Source organism: Ursus arctos, unplaced genomic scaffold (assembly GCF_023065955.2).
Source record: "Ursus arctos isolate Adak ecotype North America unplaced genomic scaffold, UrsArc2.0 scaffold_16, whole genome shotgun sequence".
Classification (NCBI taxonomy): Eukaryota; Metazoa; Chordata; class Mammalia; order Carnivora; family Ursidae; genus Ursus; species Ursus arctos.
The window spans coordinates 58,595,554-58,617,282 of record NW_026622830.1 but is presented as its reverse complement, the minus strand read 5'-3'; the positions used below and the strand labels follow the sequence as shown (position 1 = coordinate 58,617,282).

At 45.4% G+C, this 21,729-nt stretch overlaps 1 protein-coding gene across 8 annotated transcripts in view; it reads right to left on the bottom strand.

Moving 5' to 3' along the window:
- The window catches only part of LOC125282099 (focal adhesion kinase 1-like), a 91,402-nt gene that overhangs the window by 51,971 nt on the left and 17,702 nt on the right, over window positions 1-21,729 (bottom strand). For 5 of the 8 annotated variants that reach the window (XR_008959607.1, XR_008959608.1, XR_008959610.1 and 2 more), the window contains 2 exons: window positions 17,239-17,355; window positions 14,020-14,117 (listed from right to left, as the gene is read on the bottom strand). The gene's annotated coding sequence lies outside the window, so the exon portion shown is untranslated. Of the gene's footprint in view, window positions 1-14,019; window positions 14,118-17,238; window positions 17,356-21,729 lie in introns of those variants that run through there. The other 3 variants (XM_057312989.1, XM_057312987.1, XR_008959609.1) reach the window with 2 other exon arrangements.

Genomic DNA, 21,729 nt, shown 5'->3' with positions numbered 1-21,729 from the left:
GAAGTGACCCGCCCAAGGCCACATGCCTCCTACATGAGCCTCACAGCCAGGCAGTCTACCTCAAGACTGGGCTCTTGCTTGCCAAGCCCTGCTGCTGCTGGATTCCCATCCTCTCTTGAAAACACTGTCACTGGCGGGTCTCACTCCTGCGTGGCAACACACAGTGGAGTGGCAACAGGTATTCGCCCATCATGTTGTTACCACACACCCCTGTCCTGGGCCAAGGGTCAGCTGGATATGCTATTGCTACTGCCCGCTTTTCCATGGCCACAATGCTTCATGTAGTCATCCAGCCATGCCTGTCCCCCAGGGGCAAATGAATGTGCCACACCACCCTTAGATTAGTTAAGTTGAAAATACTTACTTTACCAAGTACTAGGCTAGGCACTGGAACAGATGTGTGGATATATATATATGACCCTACCCTGCAGAGCTCTCAGCCTAGTCAAGGGAGATACACACATGTGACTAATTACAACTGTAATAAATATTACTAAAAAATGGCAAGAGTAGGAAGAGTTGTAAAGGAAGAGACCTCACCCCTTCCACAGTTAGAACGTCACAGCTGCACAGGTGCCGCAAGGCCGCAAGGAGGCTGTCTTGCCACGGGAAGGGCGGAGGAGGAGAGGCCCAAGGGGTAGCCACGGGGCTTCAGTATCCAGGAACCTGCAATCTGGAAACCCTTACCCTTTGCTTCCAGAAAATGTCCTTGTATCAGATCTTTGATGATTTAATCCTTTTGTCTCTTTCTACAACTCTTATTATTTGGATGTTGGACCTTCTCAACTCATCCTACTTGCTTTCTTTTCTCCCTCATTTTTCTTTCCTACACATGTTCTGAGAGATATCTTCCACATTATTTCCCACTGCTCTTACTGAGTTTATGTCTACTTTGGTGCTTTCAATTTTCCTCTTCTTTGAATGCACTTTTTGAAAGAATTCTAGGGGTGCCTGGGTGACGCAGCTGGTTAAAGCATCTGACTCTTGGTTTTGGCTCAGGTCGTGATCTCAGGGCTGTCGGAGCGAGCCCTGCGTCAGGCTCTGCGCCCAGCAGCAGAGTCTGCTTGGGACTCTCTCCACCTCTCCCTTTGCCAACCCCCCAAAAATAAATAAATAAATCCTAAAAAGAAAAAAAAAAAGGATTCTGTTGGTCTTTCATGGATGCAGTTCTACTGACATTTAAATTTTTTATCTTCTTTTAGCTTCTTTCTGCTTGTGGTTTCCTCTTTGTTACTCAAAACTGTTTTCTCTCTCTGTTTTGGCTTCACATTTTGAAAGCAAAGGCTGTCTTTATTTTTTTTATCGAAATATAATTGGCATACAACAAATTAGTATTAGGTGTACATGTAATGATTTGACATTTGTATACAATATGAAATGATCACCATAACAAGTCTAGTTACCACTTGTCACCATAAAAAGTCACCCAAAAAAAGAACTTTTTTCTTGTGATGAGAGTTTTTAAGATTTACTCTCTCGGCATCTTTCAGGTATACACTACAATATTATCAACTACAGGGAGCATGCTGTACGTTATAGCCCCACAACTTATTGATAACTGGAATTCTGTACCTCTTGACCCCCTCACCCATTTCGCCCACCCCTCCAAGCCCCCCTTGAGCAACCACCGTTCTTTTCTCTGTATCTAGTTTTATTTGTTCATTTGTTTTGGTTTTTTTGGTTCCACTCGTTACTGAGATCACAAGGTATTTGTCTTTCTCTGAAAGATTAGTCTTATTTCATGTAGCATAATGTCCTCACAATCCATCCCATGTTCTTGCAAATGGCAAGATTTCATTTTAATGGCGGAATAATACTACACGGTATGTATTTATATGTGTGTGTACGAACGCACACACAATCTTCTCCACCTATTCACTCATTAATGGACACTTGGGTTGCTTCCATGTCTTGGCTATTGGAAATAATCCTGTAGTACACATATATCTGTTCAAATTAGTATTTTCACTTTCTTTGGATAAATACCTCATAGTGAAACAGCTGGATCATATGGTTAATTCTACTTTTAATTTCTTGAGGAACTTCCATACTGTCTCCACAGTGGCTGCACCAGTTTGTATTCCCACCAGCAGTGCATGAGGGCTCCTTTCTCTCCACATCCTCAGCAACACTTGTTATTCTCGTCTTCGTGATCACAGCCATTCTGACAGGTGTGAGGTGATACCTCACGGTCATTTTGATTCGCATTTCCCTGACGATGAATGATGCTGGGCATATTTTCACGTATCTGTTGGCCATCCGGATGTCCTCTTTGGAGAAATGTCTACTCAGATCCTCTGCCCATTTTTTTCAACACTTTTTTTTTTGGTATCGAGTTGTATGAGTTGCTTATATATTTTAAATATTAGTCCTTTATTAGATATATGATTTACAAATATTTTCTCCCATTCTTCAGGCTGCCCTTTTCTTGCCCTTTGGTTGATGGTTTCCTTTGCTGCACGGAAATTTTTAGTTTGGTGTTGTCCCACTTGTTTCTTCTTGCTGTGCTGCAGACGCTGTCTTTAAACACCTGGTTGTCGAGGAGCCCTGTACATGCGGGCGACCTGATGATCTCTGCGCTGAGCAGAGAATCAGCTGCTTGGCTAGAGACCCCAGAACGTTAGTCTGCCTTTTCTCTTGGACCAGTCCCCTTATAAAAGAACGTTTCCATCTCCTGCTAAGATCAGGTAAAAGACTCCTCACAGGATTCTGGGAGCCAAAGAGAAAGAAAGTGTGGCTAACTTCACTTAATCCCCAATTTTGAGTGCAAGAATGCAATTTCCAGGGGCGCCTGCGTGGCACAGCGTTAAGCGTCTGCCTTCGGCTCAGGGCGTGATCCCGGCATTATGGGATCGAGCCCCACATCAGGCTCCTCTGCTATGAGCCTGCTTCTTCCTCTCCCGCTCCCCCTGCTTGTGTTCCCTCTCTCGCTGGCTGTCTCTATCTCTGTCAAATAAATAAATAAAATCTTAAAAAAAAAAAAGAATGCAATTTCCATAGTAACGCTGTTAACAACCTACGATGGGGAAAATAATGTACTACAATAGCATTTCAACTATTATGGCTTTGACAACTTTCAGTGGTTAGGCAGGCACATCCCTTGGATTATCAAGACTATTAAAGCATCTCTGCCTTGAGCCATCCATTTACTTTCTATGGGCAAGACACCCTAGAGATTATAGGACACCTAAAACTTCACCTAAATCACACAAATAAACCTTTAAAAGAATGAGCCCAATCTAGTCCCTGAGCCTATAACTGAAGAAGGCTGTGAATTCTACCGAAGAGACAAGTCTCAGTGACGGTTCCAGAGGCCGTGACTTCTGAGCAAGATCCCGACTGAGAAGCAGTGCATGTTACTAATGTTAAAGACTATACCTGCCTCCCCCGCTCCCAACAAGTGACTCTTAAATTATTAGAGGCTCCTTGTCTGCAGAGCACAAGCAGTAACACCCACCATCCTAGAGGAGATAATGAAGGTAGAGTGCTTATTACCAAGATATATTAGAGACGATGTCAGCATCCAATCCGCGGCAGCAGTGCTTAGGAGGGATAACCTGAATTCTCTAGGCCGATGAAAGGGAAATGCTAAGATTGTTTTCAAAATGGAAAGCCTAAAAGGCCCCCCCCATTTAATTAATACTTCAAAAGTCCCATCATAGCCCTAAAAAGCATCTTTCCTGCCACACTTCAAAGCTTTATGAATCCTTGTCAAAAAAAGAAAACAACAGACTATCATTCCCACTATAATACTATCTGGTATGTTTGAAATCTGTAATTAAACCCAATGACCAAATGAAGCACAAGTGTTCCAAGAATTTTCCGCTAAACCTTGCCCTATAAAAAGACAATATGCATTTTTCTAAACTGAAAATATACCAGCAGTACACCATTCCATCATGATCTTACATAAAAGTTAAAACAAACAGAATACCCGACAGTCTGATATTATCTTCTCAATGATTCTGTCAACTTTACAATAGGTAAGATTTTCACAGTAGAAAAGTAAAGTTAGTATATGATATTCTGGAAGTATTTTGTTTCTCTTAAAAAAATTTGAAATGGTTAACAAAACAGACCTTGGGGGAAATACAACATACGGCCTCATCCTGCTTAACAAGGTCCTAAGTTTTTTCCTTGGTTTTTGTTTGTTTGCTTTTAATATAAGACAGACTACGTATATCTTTCAATACAACATTTTTCTGGCCAACATAAATATAAGGAAAGTTTATATTCACGTCCCCTAAACTCATTACATAACATTAAACAAGACTGTGTGAAAAAGTCTCAAGCTGCAATCCAAATAAAATCTGCAGGTCACTGAAACCACCTACAGTCTGAAAAGCAAGGTGTCCGAAAATCAGGGGAACCCTCCCTGTGGAAGTGACTGCTGCAGAGCTCTTTCTTCCGTCAACATCCTGACACCTCTCACAGCACCGCACAGAGACATTACAGTATAAGCGATGGGGGTGTAAACACAGCTCCGGTCTGAAATGTTTCCACCTGCAGCATCAGCCACTGACGGAAGCTCATCAGATGTTCCCAGCAGCAGAGCCACACAGAAGGAAGCACTGGGCCTCTCTGGCACCCGCTCCAGTCCGACTCTGCAGGAGCCGCCCTTCATCCCCTGAATCCCTGCCCAGCGGCTCTCGGCCCCCTTCCTCAACATTCAAGCCTCAATTCTTCTCCTTGCTCCCTGGTTCTAGGAAATGGTTTCCTTTTCTGTTATAAGTTTTTGTCTGCATTTTTTTCTAACAAATTCCTTTAACGCTGTACCACTTTATTACACGTGTAATATTAGGGTATTTTTAAGCATTTAAAATCTCGTATCTCAGATTTTATATATACTCTTTTCCCTGGGCTTTAGGAACCTGGCTTAAGATACCGTGTTGATGCGTCTGATCTTCCCTTTCCAAACTGAGCACAATGCCAGACCTCCAGAGCTGCATCGCTGCGTGGGGGCTGCACACACGGTCCAATTCTGCTAGTCTGGACTGGAGCCTAACGTGTGAGATGCACAAATCCCGAGCGCAGAGCTCCACGGCTTTCTACATGAGCACACGCATACATGCGTGTGTGCATCCCCATCCCTGGAATACAACTCCACAAGACATAACACATTCCTGTTGCTGCTTTACAGCCCTTTGTGACTAGTACCTCGCCACCAAATGGGACTAAGACTCCCAGTACTGCCACGAGAGATTAGTGTCCCTAACTTTACATACACTGGTCATGCAAACGGAAACGTAAGGGGACACCTCCCAGCTTGTTCTATGAGAATGGCGGTACTTGAAATGAGAGCACCACAAAAAGGTCACAAGAAAAAAAATGACAGATTGATACCCCCACGCAAATAGATACAGATTTCCTAAACAAAATATTGCCTATCGATCTAACAATATATAAAAGGATAATACAACATGATCAAGTGGGATTTACCTCAGAAATGCAAGGCTGATTCAACAATCGAAACGTAATTCACCCATTATTTTATAAAACAGAAAATTTCTACAAGCAATTCAATACACACCGAAAAAGCACTTGACAAAATGCAACACCCTCTCACGATTTAAAAACAAAAACAAAAACACAACACCTCTCAGAAAACCAGGAGTTAAAAGGAAAATTTTTACATTCAGCGGAGGACCTCTACCAAAACAAAGACAAAACGAGAACTGAACCCTACTCGACACTGAGAACTTGCTCCCTGAGGCCAGCACATGACAAGAACACTGTAATGAAGGTGCCGGTCAAGGCGAGAGGGCAAGACAGAGAAATAAAAGACATAAAGATTGGACAGAAAAGGTTATTTTCAGATTACACGAGCATAGATTTCTTTGGATTTTCTACTTGCTCCAGTAAACCACCAGAACCAATAAGTGAATTTATATTAAGGCCACGAGATAAACGAACAAGATGAACCACTGCCACACATAAGCCAAGCGCTGCCCCTTACAACAGCGTTGGAACAGCACGAAGCCCTCCAAACTGAGACGTACCGCACACAACTGAGGGAGCTCACAGACCTCGCTACCTGGACAGGTTGACCAGAAGTCACACTATTGTTCACAGGCCAGTTCGCCCAAATCGATGCACAGATGTGACAGGGCCCCAGGTGAAACAGAAGGGAACCCGAAGCCTGTCAGCTGCGGAAGCTGCTGTCACTGGCAAAGCACCGCCCCCTGACCAAAGACTCCGCCGCAGACTGTGCGCAGAGGGCGACACGGACACACACTCCGGAGCGTCAGAGCACAGGAAAGAAGCCAACGGCACGCTGGTCTTCACGCTCAAAGGAAAAACTTACCACCACTGCTTGGTTTTCAACATCAAACTCCTATACAACATTTAGAATAGGACTCATTTTCTACAACTTTTCAGGAAGAATGGTATAGAAATGCCGACATGTATCATCTGAAGAAGGTAAAGAAGATAATGTAGACGGGCACATAAACCTCCGCTCTGGGAGCTACAGTCAATCACACTACCATTTATACAAATATTACTCAAAGGCAAAACAAAACCACTCAGTGATAATTGTTTCAAAATGGATTTTTCTCTTTAACTGAAAACAGATAAAGTTATGAAATACAGAAAACTGTTAAATTTACAATAAATTCCTAATAGTTTGAACAATTACAGATGAATTTGAAAGGAAAGATTTGTGAAATCTGCTTTAAAAACTCAGTGTCACTAACCATTCAGGCACTACAAAGAAGTTTTTTTAATTTTCACAAAAACCTCCATGACCCTTCTCATCTGCCTCTAGTGATGTGAACCTCTGTCTCTGCAAGCAGACAAGGTGACTAAATCCATCAATCTACTCATCGGCTCACTACAGGAGTCTAGTAGTGTGAGGCCCTGGGGGTGCAGCATTAATCTGGAATGAGCAGTTCCTTGCCTGGTGGGGGGCGGTGCATTTCACTGCAGGACAGCAAACAGCGCAAACAAGTAGACCCCAGAGTGTGCCGGCTGGTGAGAAGGGCGAGCAGGAGCGGGCGCCGGGACAGATGGGGACAGTGGTGCCGGGAGGAGGGTGATCGGGGGGACGACACACTCTACGGGTTCATATAATTACTGCTCAACCAGGAGACTGGGGGCGGGGGCCATGACAGACGGACGGAAGCCTGCGATAAAGCATCAGCTGGTGCACACATTTCCTGGCGCGCGCTACGTGAAACGAAAGGTCCTACGTGAAACGAAAAGCTCTAAAACTGCACATGAAAAGAACACGGGGAAACCAGCGGCTTCTTCTCCAAACACAATGAGGAAAGTGAAACAATCTGAGAGACAAATTATAATACCCACCATATTATTTCTGTGCATGAGGAAGTTGATGTTAATAATATCCAAACTAGGGCTGAAAGGGGGCTCACTGTACTCTCTCGGTTAAGACCTCAGAAGCAAAGGTGAGCCCTTCACGGAGAACACGCTGGCCAGGCTGTGCTCCCGTCTCTGTCCAAGCACTGCCCTACTGCGGTGCTCCACCCTGCACCATGTGTTCAGTCCCCTAGCCCAGCCCGCCTCTTTGCAGCACCAGAAAGGCCTACTTAACACGAACTCCCCTCTTCTGCACACCTACCACATGCTGGGGGCGCAAGCACATTCCACTGACGCTTACCAACAATTCGGATTGACAAGGAAAGGAGCACACACTAGGAATCTAAGCTAGAATGGCTTGGTGGTTTCCAGGGTGTCCCCAGGTACAGGGGAAAGGCACTGGTGACCAGGCAGCGGGGGACAGAGGTAGACAAGGTGTGCAAAGCCAAATGGTGGGTGAGCCTCCCAGGAAAAGAGAGAACAGTGTCAAGTGGGTGGACAGGGATAAGACAAAAAGGCTGGAACCACACCTGGGGAGCACAGATCTTTAGGGGCAGGGTAAAGGCTTACAAGAGCCCCGCCCTCACCCCTTAGAGACAGTGGGCGGAGGAGCAAGCCTTCCCTACTCACCTCTCTCCACGAACCTTAACGCAGCCTCCAACTATAATCAGCAGGAAAGCCCATGTTTGCCTAAACACTCCACACACAAGTTCATTTCCCAGTGCCTTTGCCCCCAGAATTCCTACAGTATGGAAGACTCTCCCCACCGTCTCCACCGGCATGAAACAGCACCTCCTTTAGAAAAATGCCCCAGATTTCAACAATTCGGGATTATTTTCACTCAACAATCACTGAGTGCTGATAACATGTCAGATCACATGGATTCAAAAAGCAGTAACGTTAGAACCTGGCCCACGAGAACTGACAACCAAGGAAGTGAGACAAGCAAATAAAGAAAGTTGAATGAGTTACCAGCTAAGCCTGTGTGTGCAGAGCTGATGCACAAAGATGCCAAAGCCCAGCCCTGTGGTCCAAATGAGAGAGAGGGAGACAGGCAGACACACACACACACACACAGCCATGCCCTAGGGCAGAACCCTCAAAGTTTCCCCTTTAAAAAGAATGAATGTTCCAAGCAGAAAAGGAGAAACAAAAGCATAACGGGGGGGGGGGGGGGTGGCATGAAGAGGCACCAGCCGGCAGTGCTGAGGCTGGAGCCCTTCAGAGCCGAGCTGAGGGCGAGGCCCGTGCAGAGGAGGCAGTGTCTCACAACATCGCTGGCATCAGGGCAAGCGGGGGACAGACTGGAGCTCAGCATTCATTCTCACTGAGGGGCTACTGTGTGCCAGGCACCACGAGCTGTTCCCTCATGCTGGGCACTCATAAAACTTCATCACTCTTCTGGAAAGCATTTAACACCTTTTACTGTAAACGTATAGATGTCCAGATTATTTACATAAATACAATTATAAAATAAATTCACACGCTCACATATAAATGTATTTTTAATCTGTCTTCCCCACAAGTCAATTAGCAACTTAAGCTGTCAGACCGGATGGCCACGATCCCAGAGGAGTGGCAGAGGCCCACGGAGATTAATTCCCAGGGAAGCGATCAGGCCCTGGGAGCCCAACCGAGGCCCATCTGTTGAGAGAGCTAGAATGCGGTGTGTGCTGCTATAGGAAGAGACTCAACCACCAATCTACAACTCGCACCACTGCACGATGACTGGCTAGGCCGCCTCAGTGACGGGATATCCATAAAGATTTTTCCATGAACAAATACATGGAATCAACAGTTTAAGATGATCTCTTGGATTTAAGTGTCATGATATATTCTATGCTCAGGTTTTAAGAAAATATTAAAATTTATGACGGGGGACCCTGGCTGGCTCAGTCAGTAGAGTGTACGACTCTTGACCTCGGGGTTGTAAGTTTGAGCCCCACATTGGGTGTACAGATTACTTAAAAAATAAAATCTTTCAAAAAATAAAAAATTTATGACAGATGTTTAACGATCTGAATTTCACATTTTCCATGGAAATCTATTTAAAGGTCTTAAAGGAAGAGTCAGTAACTAAGTTAACATGTACCACCTAGCGAGGCGCCACAATACAGGCTTTGTAGGTTAACAAAAAGTAACCCATCTCGTCCCGCTCTGCTTTTTCTCACCTTCTCCACCTGGAATGCCTTTCCCCAACTACCGCGAGCCCCACTCACCATGCCCGGACCTGCTCTCTCAGGAGGACACCGTCCCCCTCCCTCTGAGCTCCCCATCACTGTCTTCCCCATCAGGATTCTCTACCTGGTCTCGCCTGCTCCTGCAGGATCTGCCCTACGCACCTCAACCCTGCTACCATGGGAGAGTAACCTGTCCAGCATGCAAGAAAACAGATGTCCCTGGGGGTGAAGACAGAAGGAATACACATGTGCAGATGGCAAATTTTATTAAGAGGCCTTACTGTCAGGGAGAGTGAGAACTCTTAAGAATATCAAGCAAACAGAAAAAAAAAAAAGTGGCAACTGTTAAGCTCAAGAAAACAGGAAAACAAAAAGTGGAACTAAAAGGGAATATAATCATGCTACATTCACCAGCTCAATAGTGAGCAACATTAACAAAGTCAAAACAATTCGCCAAATTATGGTTCTAAACAAAAATTGTGCTACAACTATGTGGGGAAAGATGGGAGTTCAAAATGTAACTTTTTCTAAAAGTGACGCATCGATGGCCCTGCCTCTACATAGATATTGCTGGGAACCGTGGACAGAAATGCTACAAGAAACAGATAAGCAGGATTCCAGGCAGCTCTGGGTGGCGGATGGTGGAGGCAGGACAGGAGCCCGCTGGGTTCTGCATGAACCATTCAACACTGTTTTACTTTTGAACACATGCACGTACCACCCTCTGATAGAAGTGAAATTTCTAAGTAAGAAAAAGAAACAGAATCTCTAACAGAAGCACTTCCAGCAGGACATAAGTGTTTTCCTACAATTTTACAACCACGCTACCCCCTTTCCCCTTCAACAGTGTCTCTCCACCCTCAGGACGCAGGGCAGCTGAGGACAGCGTGCATGGCCTGAGACCTGGCGTCAGCCTGCCGGCTCCGTACTCTTGAGAAAGCTACTGTAAGCTCTGAACCTGACCTTTCCCCGCCCGTGACATGAAGACACCACCACGGACCTCAGGGACCCGGCTGCGTTGCTCAGCACCCAGATGGTGAGTAAGTGTGAGGATGACCGTACACCCTGGACCTAAGTCACCCAGATGCAATCTGTCTCACTACCCTCTCCCCCTTCACACCACCGTCCAGGCGGGCTTTCATTCTGACCACGCCCCCACACTGCGCCGAGCACTTGCCAGAGTGTCCTCCAAGTCGCCAAACCCGAAGGCCAAACCTCAGTCCTCATCATGACCTTTCCTGACACTTCAGAGAGTTGATCACATCCTCCTCCTGGACACTTCTTCCCTTCTTCCCATGGTGCCAGTGCTTGTGGTCTTCTTCACACCTGCTCTGTGCCAAACACTGCTCATGTTCGTCCTTGAGCACTCGATGGCAGAGTGATCCGAGGCTCAGGCTTGCTTGTCTTCTCTGTGCTCACTCCCTCGGTGACCACAGACCGTCACTGCGTTTTCATGGCCACTTCCAGCTCAGACTTCTCTTCCAACCACCAAATGCCTATTTACAACTGCCTACATGACATCTCTACTTGGATCCCTAACAGAATCACAAACTTAAAACGCCTACAGTGAGCTCCCCATCTGCCCCTCTAAACCAAGTTCCACCCACAGCCTTCCCCCCATCTAGTTGCCCAGGCCAAGAGCCTTCTAGTCAACTCAACTCCTCCCCTTTGTCCTCACACGCCTTATCCAATCTGTCAGCAAATCCTACTGGTTCTACCTTTGAAATACATCCAAGGCCCAACTGCTTCTCACCACCTCCAGTTTTCCTGCTCCAATCCCAGCCGCCGCTGCCGCTCACCTGGTTCCCTGAACAGCGTGCCGACAATCTCCTGGTTGTCCTCTACTCTCCCCCACCCTCCAACCCCCACCACCAGTGTCTATTCCCAACACACTAGCCTTTCAAACCTCAGCCGAATCTCAGGGCTCAACACTGAGGGAGGGACAGCTGGCCTCCGGAGCCGACAGCCAGCACCGCCTTACCCTAGCGACTCTTTGTTTGGACAAACAGCCCCAGAACCTCACAGTTCAATCTATGTCGATTGTTCTCAGCTGCCCTGACGCTAAATAACCTATCTTTATTCACCAAATGGGGGGTTTCAGATGGGTCTCCGGGCAACCTTCTTTTCTGTCTACTGCCTCCCCACACCCCATTAACCCTGAAAATAATCTCCATACATATTTCAGCAATTCAACTCCTCCAAAACTTTGCTTTGCTTTCCTAGAATTCTGATTGTAAAACACCTCCATCCCAAGTTCTGCCTTAAGAATGCAACACCCCAAAACAAATCAAGAACCAAGAACCTGATCCATCCTGCAGGGGCTCAAGTGGACCAGGGCACTCAGGTACATCAAGGGCCCCGGATCTCAGAGGAACACCATTAAGTCGATGCTGTACAAAGCCAGGCTTACTCGTGTGGCCTCACCAGTTGTCCAGAATTGGGGGAAACAATTATAGAAACACTGGTTATAAGGTATTTTTCCTGGGTTTACATATTTTCAAACGGGGGGGAGGGGAGGGGAGGGCCAAACTAGAAGCAGCAGATTATATCTCGGTGTTCAAAGTTCCAGTGAGCCAAGAACGGGCTCTCAGTTCCCTGTCAGGCCTTCGTTCCACTGCACATCCCATTAAGAAGAAAAATTTTGTGTAACTTCTGCTAAATATGAAACTGTCTTGGGCTCTACCATGACGAACGATTTTTAATAGCTAATGCTGATGAAAAGTTATACTTGATATTCTCCCTCTTGTTTGGATCCACTAAGAAAAGAGAACTTATTTTGTGGCAAGCATTAAACACTACTTCATCCAGCCTTTAGTGAAAACTACCCATGGGTCAAGCAGAAAACATGCAGAAACGAAATAACAAAATCTTTGCTCTTAAAGATGCAGAAACAGACTTGTACCCAATAAATATAGCCCACTGTTACAGGAAGAAACATTGAAATGTGCAGGGAGGGTGGGGAGGAGACAAGGGATGTAAACAGCTGGGCATGGCCTTCTCCAAAAGACAGCAGAGTCACACCTGGCACAGCACACAGAACAGGTGCCTCTCATAGCCAAGAAAGGGTAGAAGGAATCAGAAAAAAGGAGCAAGACTTCCAGGCCTTACTTGGAAACTGAAACTTCGTGACACAATTTCCCTTCCCTTCCCTAATACCTAATCCTGGCAGAAACAAAAGTGGGTTTGGGGGAGAAAGGAGAACAAAGGAGGAAAGTGAACTGACCCCCAGAAGGAAATGGAAAAACAATCCAGGGTCCTGCCCCTTGGACATCTAAGACAAACACACTTGCCAAAGTCAAATTCAACGTAATTATAATGATTCTGAATTCTGAATCCATGAAGTCTAAGTTTATGGGGCTTTTACACCAAAGCAATGTATTGCTAAAATCTTACCAATGCTAATACCACAAGACAGATTGATGAATCTTCTATCAACGATCTGTCCTCGATTTACCACTAGGCCTACCAGAAAGAGCAGTCTTTGGAAATAAGACAAACTGGAATAGAATCTCAATTCTATAACCTCCCAACTGTGGAGTGCAGCACAAGTGCCAAGGTTACAAATTAACAAATCACAAATAACCCAATCTCTGGAGCTTAGTTTTCCTCTCATTAAAGTGGGGGAACTGCCACCGAATAGCAATTGCTAACATTTGTGAATGCTGAGCACATTTCACATTTCTTATGGCATCTTCACCACAACCCTGGGAGAGCGGTCCCATCACCAGCACCCTTTGTCAGAGGAAAGAGCTAGGTTTAAGTAGTCAGTGAAGAGGGGCGCCTGGGTGGCACAGCGGTTAAGCGTCTGCCTTCGGCTCAGGGCGTGATCCCGGCGTTATGGGATCGAGCCCCACGTCAGGCTCCTCCGCTATGAGCCTGCTTCTTCCTCTCCCAGTCCCCCTGCTTGTGTTCCCTCTCTCCCTGGCTGTCTCTATCTCTGTCAAATAAATAAATAAGATCTTAAAAAAAAAAAAAAAGTAGTCAATGAAGAGTTCGCATGGAGAGAAAGCTAGGTTTCGGTAGTTAGAGAAGAGTTAGTAAGTAAGCAGCCAAGCCAACATCTGAATCCAGAGCCCATAAGAATAAAACACGAGTAAAAAGCACAGGCTCCAAAGCCAGACTGAGTCTGAATCCCAGCTTTGCTTTTTACTAACTTAGTAACCTTTAACCTCTGTTTCAGTTATGCAAATGTGAAACGGGCAAAGTGTAGCCTCATTCAGGGGATTACTGCCAGAGACTCACCTAGGAGCTGGATGGCCCAGTGCTGACCCTGTTGGGCCACTCTTCTAGGGCACATGCTGCTACTGTCACAACTATCAGGGACAGGACTGTCATCCTGCCTGCCTCTCTCCACACATAAAAGGCACTAAACAACTGATACTTCTTCCCTCACCTACTCTGCAAAATCAACTAGCTTTTATTTGTTTCTAGTATATGTCAAAGAAACCTTAAGACAGATGAAAGAAAAATCAAAACAAAAGGAAAAACCAAAACACAAATGTAGCAAGAGAATTATACTCACAGTTCTGAAGGCCACGATACCTCTGTGAAGAAATCAAACGTGGGTTTAAAGGAAATGCTCCCGGTTTCTCTTTCCTCTTTCCATAGTCCTCAGAGAACCTGACAAGGAGAGACAACATGCGCATTAAAACCCCCTTCCTTTCACTTCTTGAAGCTCTACTGAACTCACCCCTCAGCCAGTTCCATCACCTCCCACACAAGCCTACTGGGCAACGCCTGGGATGAGGGGTGAGAAGAGGGCACCATGTCCCTGTCTTCAAACCTATTTCTACTTAAGAAACACACAGGAAGGAGTGCCTGGGTGGCTCAGTCGTTAAGCGTGTGCCTTCGGCTCAGGGCGTGATCCCAGAGTCCTGGGATCGAGCCCCACATCAGGCTCCTACGCTGGGAGCCTGCTTCTTCCTCTCCCACTCCCCCTGCCTGTGTCTCCTCTCTCACTGGTATCTCTCTCTGTCAAATAAATAAATAAAATCTTAAAAAAAAAAAAAAAAAAGAAAAGAAATACATGTCAAGCAACTGGAAACTATTCAAACATATCAAAAATCATAAATTAACAGGGTGTGGTTGGCTAATAAGTGCATGATACAATGACAGAGTATAGACATCTGTTCCACTGCCTTCCATCAAAACTATACTAAAGAGATATTTTTTAAAAATGTTCTAAACAGGGGCGCCTGGGTGGCTCAGTCTGTTAAGCATCTGCCTTCAGCTCAGGTCATGATCCCAGGGTCCAGGGATGGAGCCCCAGGTCAGGCTCCCTGCTCAACAGGGAGTCTGCTACTCCCTCTCCCTCTGCCCCTCCCCGTTTGTGCTCTCTGCTCTCTCTCCTGTGCAAACACTCACTCCCTCAAATAAGTAAATAAATAAAATCTTTTTAAAAAATGTTTGAAACAGCACAGGGAGAACTGAAAGGAGAAAAAAGCCAAGATTTTTGAAGTACTGAGGAAATCTTCTAACATGGAAGATTGAGACCCAAACAAAAAAGTAAAAAGAAGAAACCTGGAGGAGACAGAAACTATAACAGACTGAAGTAGAGTAAAGGAGGCAGCAGGCCCAAGAAAGCCAGGTCCTAATTCAGCAGTGGAATACACGGGAACCACTTCCACTTGCACAGCAGTGTCCTAGAAGACCAGAAGTGGCAGCAGCAGTGTAGACAGAACGGGGGTAAAAAAGGCATAGCCCCAAATACAGAGGAGCCGGGGAAGGCCATGGAAGCTGAAACCAGAACCTCAACCTCAAGCCAGGCACAACGTGATGCCCCCTCACTCTGAAAGAAGATGGGAGGGGGCATTCCCCGGAAAAGTAGAGGCGTCTATGGACTGAAGTCACCCTGCCCAGCTGCACTGAACAGAGCTGGACTTAATGACCGTATATACAGTGAACAGTGAATTCTCCAGCTCTCCTACAACAGACCACACACGCACACCGCTGGCTTCCAGATTCTGAAGTCAGAATTGTGCCGGAAAGAGACTGGAGAATATTTCTGGGGAATCTGATCAGCTCCAAAAGACAGATCTAAAGATACTAACCCTGGGGACCCCCAACACATGGCCCACCCAGAATACCCTGATGTAAAAGTCAAAGGGCCCCACCACGTCAGACAGGAGAAGGAAGGAAACAACCTAAAAGAAACAGAGACTATACAAACTATCAATAATATAGAGGTAAGACAACACTGCAATCAAGAAAGAAAAACAGGATGTTCTTCTAGAAAAATAGAAAAAGAGCCCTTGGAAATCTAAAGAACCTTTCTGAAATCAGAAATAATAAACTAAAGAAAAGGTTAAGTCAAACTGAAGTCATCTCCCTGAATAGAGAATAAAAAGACCCCCCCCCAAAAAAAAGGCAGAAAAGGAGGAGCAAAGGAAGGAAGAAGAAGAAGAAGAAAAAGGTATTAAGATAATTACAACCTTTGCCCAGGACAGCCAAGTTCTGGATAATAAGACTTCCAGAAAAACAAAATAAGGAAAAGCAAGGGAGAAAACGTCAGCACAGTAATGCCAAAGAGTATTCCCAGAACTGAAAACTCCCAGGTACCAGAATGAAGGGACCCGCTGAATATGCAGCACAGTGGATGAAAACCGACCACACAAGGTACACCATCACGATATTTCAAAAGACTTGGACAAATTGTAAAACTCCTACAAGCTTCTAAAGATGGGAGGGGGGAAAAGTTACATACGAAGGAAAATGAGAATAGCTTCTGAATTCTAAAACAGTAACATGAAAACAAGAAGGCAATGGAGCAATCTTTGAATTTATGAACAAAAATGAATTCCAATACAGAACTCTGTACCCAGCGAAACCATCAATCAAGTTTCAATCATGCATGGTCCCAAAAGGTTTGCCTCCTAAGCATCCTATGTCAGAAAGCCCCTGGAGAAAGTCTTCCACCAAAACACGAGCATCAACAAAAAATGAGCAAGGCGTGAGCTTCCATTAGAAGGGATAAGGGAATCCCCAGGACGACGATGAAGGGAGATTCCAGAATGGTGGCTGTGCACCAGGAGAGAGGGAAACAAGTCCAAGCCGGAGCAGTGTTGCTCAAGAGGAGGGAATGCTGAAGGCTGTCTTCAACTTGTCCAAAAACACTGTACTATCTTTTTAAAGTAATTAACGCCACCAAAAGGAAGAAGTCAGTGAAGAAAGACAAAGACAAGAGTTGCCACAAACATAAAATCCAACTCTGGACAAAAGCCAAACGATGAGAACAAAGGAACATCCAGGGACAACACAATAAAAGACCGAAGGAGCAAGCAGCTCGGAAAAGAACAGAACAGAGATCTCCAGGAAACTGTCTCCCAGAAATCAAATGTGAAGAAGAGATGAGTCTGTATGACCATGAAGAAAAATTACTAAGAGGCTACTGGATGGTATGGGGAAAATAGGTCTGGGGTAGGGGGTAAATTACAATAGGTATAAAAAGGGTTAAGAATGTGGGGGACTGATGGGGCACCTGGGTGGCACAGTGGTTAAGTGTCTGCCTTCAGCTCAGGGCGTGATCCCGGCGTTATGGGATCGAGCCCCACATCAGGCTCCTCCGCTGGGAGCCTGCTTCTTCCTCTCCCACTCCCCCTGCTTGTGTTCCCTCTCTCGCTGGCTGTCTCTATCTCTGTCGAATAAATAAATAAAATCTTTTAAAAAGAAAAAAAAGTGGGGGACTGAAGAAAGATAAGTACCCATCATAATGCCCTGGGCGCACCTCTATCACAGGACTTACCCACTGTACCATCATCACTGACTGACTTCTCTGTCTCCCTCCCTCGGCTGCAAAGACCTTTTGGAGAGGATCATTTCTCATCCAGTTATCACCCTGCAGAGTCCAGTACAACGCCTGCTACAAGAGTATACACAAAAGTAAAGGGTTTTTGTATTTTTTTGCATTTATTAGGGTACTATCTACTACATATACCTGCTATCCTCCGGAGAACTAGAATTCAAAGACATATGGACCTTGCTTGCCTTTAAATTTAAAGAGTTTCAACTTTTTTTCACACCTGAGAAAACAAATATTTCTCCTATATCCTCACTCTCCCCAAAAGATGAAAAGTTCACCAGGGGCTTACAGAACTTTAATAGTCCGGCTATCACTAATGGATATGGAACCCAAGACCTGATGACACTTGGTTGACATTGTACGCATTGTGTAATATGAAAAGAGTGCCGGCTTGGGTATCAGGACACCTGGTTTCTAGTACTTTAGAATTACTCCTTTTGAAGAAGAGGAAATCCCAACTCCTTGATATGACCTGTCGGTCCCTGAATGATCAAGCGCAGTCTGACTGTCATGCTATCTCCCGTGAATCCTACAAAGCAGCAACATTAAGCCATTTTCGGTGTACAGAACAACCTGTGCCCTCCTCGACACCTCCTCCACCTGGACCTTCTTCCCCGGGATGACCTGGACACATGTGCGGTGGGAGCCGTGCCCTTCCCCCAGGTGAGACACCTCTCTCCTGTCCCCCTCAGCACGCCTTCACATGACACCAGTATCTGTGGAGTCGCTGACAAATGCCATGCACGGCCCCAGGACACAAGGCAATAGACGAGAGAGACGCAGGACTCTCCGGTGGTGGAGCTTCCCGTGCAACAAACTAGAGCGGATGTTAAATCTGGCCTGTCAGTGTCTTCCTCCACCCAAGCAGCAAGATTCTGGGGACAACGACAGCCTAAGTTCCGCAGCCTCAGCACCGCCATCCCAGACAAATATTTAAAGCACTATTAAATAAAACCAAAGTGAAGGTCAAAAAGCCCCAGTGCCTGCAGCAGGTGAGTACCATTTGCTCTTTAAAAGCCCTCTTTTTCTACTGTCGTTGTTTGTTTGTTTGTTTATTGCCTCTTGTCTGTTAGGAGTATAAACCTGAAAATGTCATTCAGGGAAATCTTGCGAGTCCGCTGGAACTGGCTTTATTCTCCTTACTAACCGCAAACACAAGACAGCCCAGTTACTCCCCAGGTCTGGTTTCTGTTCGCCACTCTATAACCAACAGCGCGCACTGGACCGAACACCTAAAACACACGATCAGAACACATGCACTTGATGCGTGAATGAACTAATGATGAATAAATGAGCGTATACACTGGCTTTGAGGGCCTTATAATTGCTCCTCACTTTAGTTTCTATTTTAAGGAGAATTCAAGCAGATAGCAACACCGCATTTATCAACACTGGACCTGCTGGATGTCTGCCATTGGAACTGCGGGCAGCTTAGGGCCACGTCCAGCATGGAACTACTAAAATACAAGCATAACAATTTGAACTAGTTCAACTAGGGCAGAAAACTAGGTATTTCCCCAATCCTATAATTAAAATGCTTAAATTCTTTTGCTCCAAAGAAAAATTAAACTTGGCTCATTATACAATGAAATAAATTGCCAGCTCCTTGAAGGTATTTGTAAGATGGACAATCTCTACGTTTCTGGCGTAAGTGGGGACATTTATACGTACACGGGGTCCTCAGGCTACTCTGAACTCTCTTCCCCCTAACATGCAAATGAGAATTTCCCACCAGTCACAACACACTCTGAATCTATGCTTTCTGAACAGGTAACATACTCCACACGATCACTTTGCTTCTAATGGTCTCGTTTCAGTGCACAGTCCAACCTGGACAGTCCCTGACACCCACCTCTCACTCACCCGGACAACAGTGACAACCTGCCATCTGCGGAGGGTGTGGTGTCATAGCAATCTCTCCCAAGTGCTTTACAAGCACCAGCTCTGGAATCCTCACAGCCCTAACTGATTACTACTCTTGTTCCATTTTGCATGTGAGAAAACAAAGTCCAAAAAAACTTAAGACATTTTCCAAGGTCACACAGCAGACAAGGGAGAGAGAGATCAGGCATTCAAACACCAGCTTACCTTAGAATCACGATGCTATTCTGGCTTCCCAAGTTACCCAGATATTATTACTGTTAAAACAATGGACATGATTTGGGCTTTCCAAAGCAAACATGACAGAAAGATTCTTTCTGAAGCTGACTAACAGTCAACACGACACACTGCCATATTAGAAGATCTCTGGCTTGAATTAACCATGCAGGCTGAGCCCCTGGCAGGAAATGGTCCGCTTGATGCTAACTGCCAAATAAAGCCCCAAACCACTGTTTCTCAATGCACAACATTCTAACCATTTAAATTATCTGTGAAGGTCTCTAATGTCCAAAATATATAATCACTTCACACAGGTGTCCCTTCCTCTAAGCTCAGTGTACCAAAGGTTTCTGCACTCAGGCAAGCCGTAGTAACCTGTACTCTGAAGAACACAGGTCAGAAGAAACTTTCTGAAAAACCAAAAATGTATAAAGAATGCAAACATGATTATGAAAGTTATCTGGGCAAACAAAAGCTTCTTTACGCTTCAAAATAATTTTCTAGTCAAACACATTCTAATACTAGACAGTGGAGCAGCTCATAGGTCATAGGTCACTGCATCCCATTCATCTGTGTGCCAGCGCATGGTACAGGGTCTGCGGTCCAACCGGTAGTAAGCTACTGATGATGTGAATACATTAGGGAAATGAAGAGGCAATATTACTAATTGCTGAAAAACCGGTATTAGGAACAACAACAACAACAATAAATCGCCCGTTCTACATGCAGAGTACACGGTGAATACCAACTGCTTGCACTTCTTAGATACGCTGGTCAAACTCATCAGGGAATAAGATTAGCTTTTAAATCCCCACAACAGAAATAACTACATCACTGGGAACTGTATTTGCTGAACCTCAGGCTGATTCTTCTCTAACTAGCCATGTACTAAGAACTATGTTCTGTCACATTTGTCAAAGAGTTATGATAATCTCCACTTAACAGATAAGAAAACAGATTTAGAGCTTAAGGAACCTGGTCAACATGCAGGGAATAAGAATCGAATCTGAGGTTCAAAGCAAGACCTATCCAACACCCATCCTCTTAACCACCATTCTGTTCTACACTGTAAATAATATCCATAGAAAATTCCACTGCGCAAAGGCTCATTAAAAATACGAAAGAAACACTATTCTACTCAAATTAATTAATAGGCACAGTTAACATATTCAAGACAAGACAACGCTTCAATTGTACACAAATGAACGAATGGGCTACTAAGGTATACCTAAGGGTCATTCTGTCTACCTGAGAGAGGCACCAAAGGAAGGACCCATGAACCAAATGCGTGCAGTACTTAGCAGGAAATCTCCTGCAAGGCCTGGGAGTGGTAAGTGATCAAGAGACACAGTCGTGCGGGCATCACTGGCCTCGGTGGAACTGGAGATCACTACCTGGACAAATGGAAGCAGTTTGCAAAGCGAAGGGTCCCAGATCTAGGTAAGGAAGACGAAGCACATTCCCTCCTGCCTCTCCTAGAAAGAGCAACTAGGAAGGCTGGAAAGAGTAACTGCAGAAGCTCTCTGACCACTCTGAAAAGTAAACTGGAGCAGGGGGATTAGGAAGCAAGACTGGATTTAAATAAACCACGACCAAAATCAGCAGATTTCAATACAATGGAAAGTCTCCTTGCATGATATCCTAAATGGGGAGGGCACACCCCAAACTTATTCAGCATAGGAAGAACCAGAAAAGCGTCAATTCCCGTGGGAGGAGAAAATCAACACAAGCCAATATCAAGAAGGGAACAAATATGACAATCAGCCCAGAGGGACTTTAAAACAACTACTGTACAAATAATTCCACAAACAAGCATACACACAACATACTCGATATCGCAAATTCTTCTTTTCCTTTTCTCTCTTAAACCCACTGGCTCTGGCCCCCACCACTCCACGAACTTCTCCCTCTAAGACTACCAACGACCTCTGCACTGCTCAATCCAATCATTAGAGCCCAGGGCTCGTCCTTTCGACAACTGACAAGAGCTGATCTCCCACTCATGTTCTCGTGATTTTCTTCTTACCCCACCGATGGCTCCCTCCTTCCAGAGTCGCCCAGGGCTCTGTCCTTTCTCCTCTCAGCTATGCTTACCTCCCAGGCAAGCTCATTCAAATGCTGCTTCTATGCTAACAAAGCTAAAACTTGTCCCTCCGGCTCAGCCCGACTGCCTGGCCTTGCGCTGGACTGACCGCTGTTCACTCTGCACCGCAGCCCCACCGCGGCCTGCTCCTGCGCATCACCGAGACGGCAGAGCTACTTCTCCCAAAACCCCTTCCTGCTACAGCTCAGGGCGGCGGGCAGTGAACGCTAATAAGAGGCAACGTGGGCAAA